Here is a 7967-nt window from a genome sequence, read left to right on the forward strand (position 1 = left end):
CGAAAATGTGAAATTTAAGGGGTAATTTTGACGAACAAAAACGAAAAAAATGAGATACAAAATCACCGTAAAATTCACCATTTTTTCTAGAGCACAAAAGAATCGCCTCATATGAACAGAAAGCAAATTTAATAATCTCAATCCTTTTGAAATATCTCTTTCTATAGTTGCTAGATAGGGTCGAGTCAGAGCAAAACATACCCCAATGTTCGAATCTCATCGAACAAACATAATCCTTCGTTGTCGCAAAATTTTATGACTAGTCCCATACGTTCAAATGTGTGTTTTCTCTGAAACTCGCGTGTGCGTTGGCTATACATGTCTTGCCAGCCGAATGCACACGTGCACGCTAATGGCTAAGCTGTTTTGATCTGGCCTGCACTGGGCCCTGAGACGCATGCGCAGTACATCGCTGAGATCGATGACGTTATGTTCAATAAGTTCGCTGATTAAAACTTTTACAAATGAAGCCCCATGAAAAAGAACGTTATAACTATAAAAAATACAGCGAGGTAGCAAATAAATTTCGCCCATGTATGGATTCAACCCTCATGAATATTCATACCAAGTCTCTACTTCGTGCATTGCTGGATAGGGTCAAGTCACAACAAAATATCCGTCGTGTTTGAAGCTCAAAACACATTAATATCTCGAGTTTTATTCCATGGAATTTCATATTTATTTCATTGATATCAAGTTCATAATAATTTTAGTTAGTATTGAAAGTTTCATAACGAAATTGGCAGAAATAAAGGCGCAACGCGAATTTTAAGATTTGACATTCTAGCAAACACATGTTCGGATTCACGCAGATGTCCGTTGGTTATTCAAATAGAACGGGCCGCTAATGATATGCAAATTGGGGTGCTCCGCTGTGCCTGCATGGTGGGATAACCATAGCAACATAAAACTTTCAACAACAAAATCATCCTTCTGGGCATCGCATTACAAAACCGACATGAGTAGAAGTTCATAGACATCCCTTCAAACGCGTTTTACATTCAATTCGCGCGTTTTAATGGGTTCTCGGCGATCTTTTATTTATAAAAGTTTCATGAAAAAACCCTGGCCTATCGAGAGGCTGATATATTTAAATCATTGTTAAGGCTTTTTTGTCAAGATAAGACGCGGTAAACCGCGGCAAAAAAAAGGGATTAAAAGAAGACTAAACAAAACATGAATCATCATTTCCCCTCATTTTGCATGACTTTTTTCCTATTAATTATTTTGTACAACATGAGATATCTTCCACTACATAAATTTGTCTGCAAATTTTCTTAATCATCCACCATTTCATGTGAATATTACAGCTGCTCTCTGAAAATGACACTGTGAGTAATTGTATTTCAAAAGAATGCGAATTACATACCTTCCGTGTTGTCAGGTCGGACAAGCCATAATGTTTGTCCTACCTAGCGACAATTACTCTACGGAATTCGCATTCGCACCGTTGAAATGTAATTAATTTTAACAGTTGAAAAATATACATTTTGAACATGGACTTAACAAAGATTTATTCATCAAGTTTTGATTACATTACGAAAATGGTCCATTTGTCAAGCATTGTGATCGTCGTGGGCGTTGCGGGCAGCAGATGGCAGTATACGTAAATATGAAGCAGTGCTGATCTGAAGTAGTGTCTATAGAATACCCTTCCTTTAAACTGTACATCCTCTTTGAATCAAACTGCACTTTTGTTTTGGTTCAATTTTACGAATATTTATATTTTGTATATCCTGGGGGGAAATGCCGCTCAAGGCAAAATAGATATTGGTCACAAAATCATTTATTGGTCTTGACTGTCGACCTGTATACGCATGCATTACACATGCCTTCTATTTCTCTTTCGAAGAAATATATTTGTAAATATGTTTGTAATAAGTTTCTCTTAACTAATAGTAGGCCTACGTATCATTCTGAAGTTTATTTTGACGCTGAATCACAATTGTGAACAGTATAGATAGGTATTGGAATAATAGATAATTAGGCTGGTATCAAATTGCTGTAAAAAGGAGGTTTATCTGCAACATACATTTTACTTCCATTATCAGGCCTATATTCATTAAAATTTCCTATACCCCGTTCTTAACTAAATATGTTTATGTAATACTTAATTACGACTTTTTGCAAATATTACTTATTCAGTTTCTATGTATCCAGAATATGTTTGAAGCTTATGTGCATGTTGAAATTGCAACACAAGAGTAACAGTAGAGTAAAGATCTAACAATAGTTAGGTTGAAATGGAAAGCAGGTGTAATTGGTTGAATTGGTTTAGTAGTCCGGAGGCACAGACTCTAATTTGACTCTTGAACACAACTCTTAAAGTCTTGAGCAGAGCCTATCTCTGCCAGTCTCTGACTGTGTTCATAGCAGATTAAGTACATAGTCTATATGTAGTGATATCAGCGTAGTCTCAAAGTGCAGATACTATTACGCAAATCTAAGGACAAGGGTTAGTGCCTGCAAACTGGTTTAGAAGTTTTTTTTTCCATTTTATGCTTGTAATGTAAAAAACATGTACACTGATGAATAATGACTGCAATAGTTTTTGTTAATGATGTTAATGAAGGCCCATATTATAGAACATTCATGCTTAAAATCTAACAGTTTTTCTTAGGTCACACAATCTCGACGTACATTACGTCTGCATCAAGTGGATTTGACAAAAGAACAACCTATATAACTATAGTCCTATTATGGTACGATTACTGTAGGCTTTGAAATTAGTTGAAAACTAGCTAAGTAAGGTGTTATAAATATGGGCTCAGAATGATATTACATAATGTATTTAATATCACATTTGATTAAAGTGACTCGGTAACATTGTTGAAGGATGATGAAAAAACTGTGTAATTTTTGTATGAAATGTAGTTATATTCCTTTTACTGTACTTACCCTCTAACAGGCAAAAATTCCTGAGAAAATTCTCAAACCTCAAAGTTATTTATGGTTTACATTGAAGGCGTTACTGTGCAACACCCTCTCACAGTGATTAACAGTAAATTCTCCCAACCATTTTTGAATTTTCCCAACCGTTTTTCCTTGAAAACAAGACGTAAGGCAGGCTCTTAAAAATCTGTCAACACTTAAATGTCTGGAATGGTATGAAGAGCCAATTCATTGCTTTTTCTAACGATTTGCATTCACCTAAAATGTAATTAAATTGTAATAATATAGTTGGGACAGTTAAGGAATCGATTAGATCAGTTTTACCCACTTAGTATCGTTAATAATGGTCCGTTTTCACTCAATTTTTCACATTATCATTGTACATCTAACATTGAAGTCACTACCTCCTTACTCCTTAGCATCATTTTCTCTCATCTGAACAATGTTACCACGTCCCTTTAAAGAGTAGTCAATATTTAGGGTTTTGAGACAGATTTTCGTTGGTTTTATGTTAATAAAGTCTCGGAGCTTAAAAACCCAATGTTGTCGATTTTATACTTATTTGCTATTGTATCTCTGTGTTAATGAACAACCTTCTGACCACACAGTTAAAATGACTACAAATGACTGTGAATCAATTCATGAAGAACACTAATCAGAGGAACCGACACTTAATAGCATGCATGGGACTTAATCTAAGTGGTAGCTGCGAGTACACTGCTGCATTAGTGTAAACAACACCAAACCTTCATAACATCTAAAGTACCAAGGTGGTACGTGAGATTCCCCGAAGGCCCTACATCATCGGCCAAACAAAGGCCACACACTGAGACATCAGAGAAAACTCCATCATTCAAAGTCTCTCAGTAACGATGGTAGCCAAGTATCAAGAAAAAAAGCTCCCCCTGGAGTCTTGGAATAAAAAGCTTGAATAAAAGAAGAAAGCTGCAAAAAGCAGTCAGTTCATAAACAATCACCAGACAGTAGTACTTTTCAAATTTTATTTTCACTTAAACCATAGGACTCGCTTATAGCCCGCCTGATGATGGCGAACATGGTGAAACTTGAATAATAGCAACCAATGCAGACATAATAGCTTTTCGTCTTGGACTCAACAGAGCAAATTGCAAGAATGAACGGAAAACCGAAATCGGACAGTATAAAACGGAAGTTACGTGAAAGCAATCTAACATAATAGTAGTGTCATTAACCCTTGTGACCAAGAATAAGGAAACTATGCACAAAGTTAAGCTGCAAGTCAGTAATTTAAATACTCAACAGATTATGAACCAACTTCAACGAGCCCACCTTAAAGGGATTCAAAACTGACCAGAGAATTTTGGATAAGGGTGCCAAACAAACTTACCTTCAGTTTTACAAATAGGGTCATCTGGGCAGGCGCGTAGCCACGGGGGGGGGGGGGGGGGGGGGGGGGGGGGGGGGGGGGGGGGGGAGGGGGGGGGGGGGAGGGGGGGGCACGTGCCCCCCTAAAACTTCCAAGATCGGTTGGATTTTTGTTAGACCCCTTTTTTGACCTCGATCGATTACATGTAAGTGCCCCCCCCCCCAAAAAAAAAAAAAAAAAACAAAAAAAAACAAAAAAACAAAAAAAAACATCGAACTCTGGCTACGTGCCTGCATCTGGGACACTTTGGAAAGCGACTATCAATCGTCGTTGAGTTCGTTCGACAAATAGAGGTAGAGAAAACTCGACTTAAAACCTTCGACATTCACCTAAGAGGAGCCAAGATTTCCCGATAACGAAAGGAGTTTGCATCAGGGCATGTACATGATGTCCCAATCTCATTCTCAAACTCTCAAAGAAGACAGGACATCCTCTAGTCTATAGGTTTATAGGCTCTGTGTTCACGTTCGTCATATATTCGACATACGCAAGTTAATTATGGATATGACTGAATTAAATACGAATAGAGAATAATCATTTACGAATGAGGATCGGAAATTAAAATATATTCATGATTTTGTTTTATGAATAAGAGCTTGTATACCTTAAAATGAAATTAACATACCTCCAACACAATAAACGTTTATTAAAAAATAAAACCAATAAAGTAATCTTGAAAACAATGAATAATTATAACTGTCATTGTTTCTATGGTATAGGATTTCCCTTCCAAATTCGCGAGTTTGTCATTCAAATTAATTTGTCTTGCGTTCAAATTCGACGGTTTTAGTGCAGTCAGATATATCTCGGGTTTATATTCCCTTTTCTAGTTTTCAAATCTATGGAATTTTCGTTAGAATCTACGTATGTTTCATTCAAATTAATGAACAATGTGCTTCTTTCGCTATTTGGTCATTCGATTTGGCGCAACACGATTTTCTGACAACGCGACGGTGTACTTTTAGCATTCTAATTCATTTGTTGCATTCAAATTAGCACTTTGTGCACTTAAATTAATGGTCAATATACATTTCTCGTTTATTACACACTTTTTATAGCTCATTCTTTTTCTTTCAAGATTGTTTTTCTATGTGTATTTCATCATATTTCATTATCTTGCATTTATACACATATACTTATTAGATTTATCTGATATTCATCAGCATTTAAGTTTGATTGTTAAGAAGAAAAAACGACTTGCATCTACGGACCTGATGGTCTCAGTATATTTGTAAATGTTCATGTAAAGAAGTTGTTTGTCTATGTTTCATCATAAATTTATCATAATTTCATCATAATTTCATTATTGAAGAAGGGTACAATATTGTGACTAGGGTAGGGACTAGAGTCAACAATTTGAACACGATTCATTATTTAGCCATGTCTTTAGCCATCGATCTGCTGGCGGGCAAGTAAACTATGAAACTTTTGTAAAATTCCGAGTCTGTAGTAAAAAGAGGCGATTGGGGTACCCCCACCTTTCCCGGAAATATGAACATGTCCGTGCAGAAATGCCATATCCCTTGATTTCGCCCCTTCTTTAATTTATGTTTGACTACACCCATCTGCATTATCCTGAAAATAAATAAATGGAATAACAGCTTAGACCCCAACGGCAAATCATGCATTTAAACTGCATTATTTAAAAAACTGTAAAAGTTTGTTGCAATTCTTCCTCCTAACATTCCTAACTTGAATAAAAATATTACGAATACGAATGACAGGTGTTAATTTGAATGATATATATTACGCTTCGACAAGTGAATATTAATTTGAATGCTAGTTGAGCGGTTTGTAAATTGAATGACAGATCTATGAAACCCTTCGACCAAAGTCCTAAATTAAATACAAACATTGGAAATTGAATGATAATTGGCATGGCAAAGCCGATCTGTAAATGCAAAGTAAATGAATTCGAATGACACGCGAATTTGGCCGGGAAATCCTATAATTTAAAGAAAAATTGAATTAGGAGAAGTGGATTTCAAGTAAGAAAGGTAAATATGAAAAGGATAGGTTGGAGGGATGTAGGGGCAGGTAGGGATGGGACAAGAAAGAGAGAGAGAGAGAGAGAAAGGGAGGGAGAGACTCAAAAGGGGGAAATCACCATCACCAATATCACCACCACAATCAACATCATGATGCTATTATTACGCTGAAGTCACTTTCGATGAGATCCATCGCTTCTGTCCAGGCGACTCCGACAACCAGAACCAGGTCATTGTAAGCGCTGGTCTTGATATGGTCGAAGGTATCGCTTTTGATTGGCTCGCAGAGAACCTGTACTGGGTGGACTCCGATAGTGATACGATTGAGGTTGCGCGCTTTGATGGACGCTTCAGACGAGAACTTAAGATGAATGTTACTCTAGACCAACCGAGGGCGCTAGCTCTGGAACCGGGAGGGGTAACATGTACTGGACGGACTGGGGTGCTAGTCCGGTCATCGCCACTGCCCACATGGACGGTATGAACGTCACCATGCTTGTCACCACGGGCATCTACTGGCCAAACGGTTTGACCATTGATGACCAATCTTCACACATCTTCTGGACGGACGCCCACTTTGACAGGATTGAGACCGCTTGGTTGGACGGATCCAATCGTGAAGTCCTGCTCGATCAGAACACCCCGCATCCGTTTTCAATCGCTGTTTACAAGGATATGATATATTGGGATGACTGGTCTCAACTGAGCATTCAGTCAGCTAAAAGTATACTGGTGCTAATGTCAGAACTGTAGTTTCTGGTCTGGACAGTGCAATGGATCTCAAAATCTTTCACAATGCCTCGCAGCAAGGCGTAAACCCCTGCTCCCAGAACAACGGCGGTTGCACCCACCTTTGCATCGTGAAGCCAGACGCAAGCAGTCCGGACGCCGTGACGAGGGTCTGTGTCTGTCCAGATGACATGAGGATCGTCATCACGCCCGACGGGAGAGAGATCCACATGTAATCCTGACTAGTTCCAATGCTTGGACTCTGATCGCTGCATTCCTAGCTTCTAGAAGTGTGATCATGAGAGCGACTGTGCTGACGGCTCAGATGAACTCAATTGTCCGTACTACACCTGTAGCCCCGATGAGTTCCATTGCAAATCTGGTGGTTCCCAGTGCGTCCCGTTGTCATGGGAATGTGATCATTATGATGACTGCGGTGATAACTCCGATGAAGAAAATTGTGCTTTCCCGACGTGTAACAATGATCAGTTTACATGTGATAACGGCCGCTGTATTCTAATGGGCTTCCTATGTGATCTGGATAATGATTGTTGAGACAACTCAGACGAGAAAAACTGTGACATCACAAACATACCGACGACCGTGGCAGCTGGGTGCAACGCCAACTTCACACAGTGTGAACCCAACGGTCGTTGCATACACTATGAACATGACGAACAAACAAAGGGAACAAAATATACAGTTCCTCATTCAACCCTCCATCAATTGCTGTGGTAGACAAAGGAACATCCCTTCACTGCTATTATGTACAAATAAGTAGCACAGGTAAAAATATACATGTGACAGCTGTTCTATACATTTTTACATAATAGCAGTGAAGGGGTGTTCTTTTGTCTACCGCAGCAATTGTTGAGGGTAGGATGAGGAACTGTATATTTTGTCCGCTTTCTTTGTCCGTCATGTTCATAGTGATACCAACTACGTGGTTGTGT

This window comes from Strongylocentrotus purpuratus, unplaced genomic scaffold (genome assembly GCF_000002235.5).
Source record: "Strongylocentrotus purpuratus isolate Spur 01 unplaced genomic scaffold, Spur_5.0 spur5_scaffold_11, whole genome shotgun sequence".
In the NCBI taxonomy this organism is placed as follows: Eukaryota; Metazoa; Echinodermata; class Echinoidea; order Camarodonta; family Strongylocentrotidae; genus Strongylocentrotus; species Strongylocentrotus purpuratus.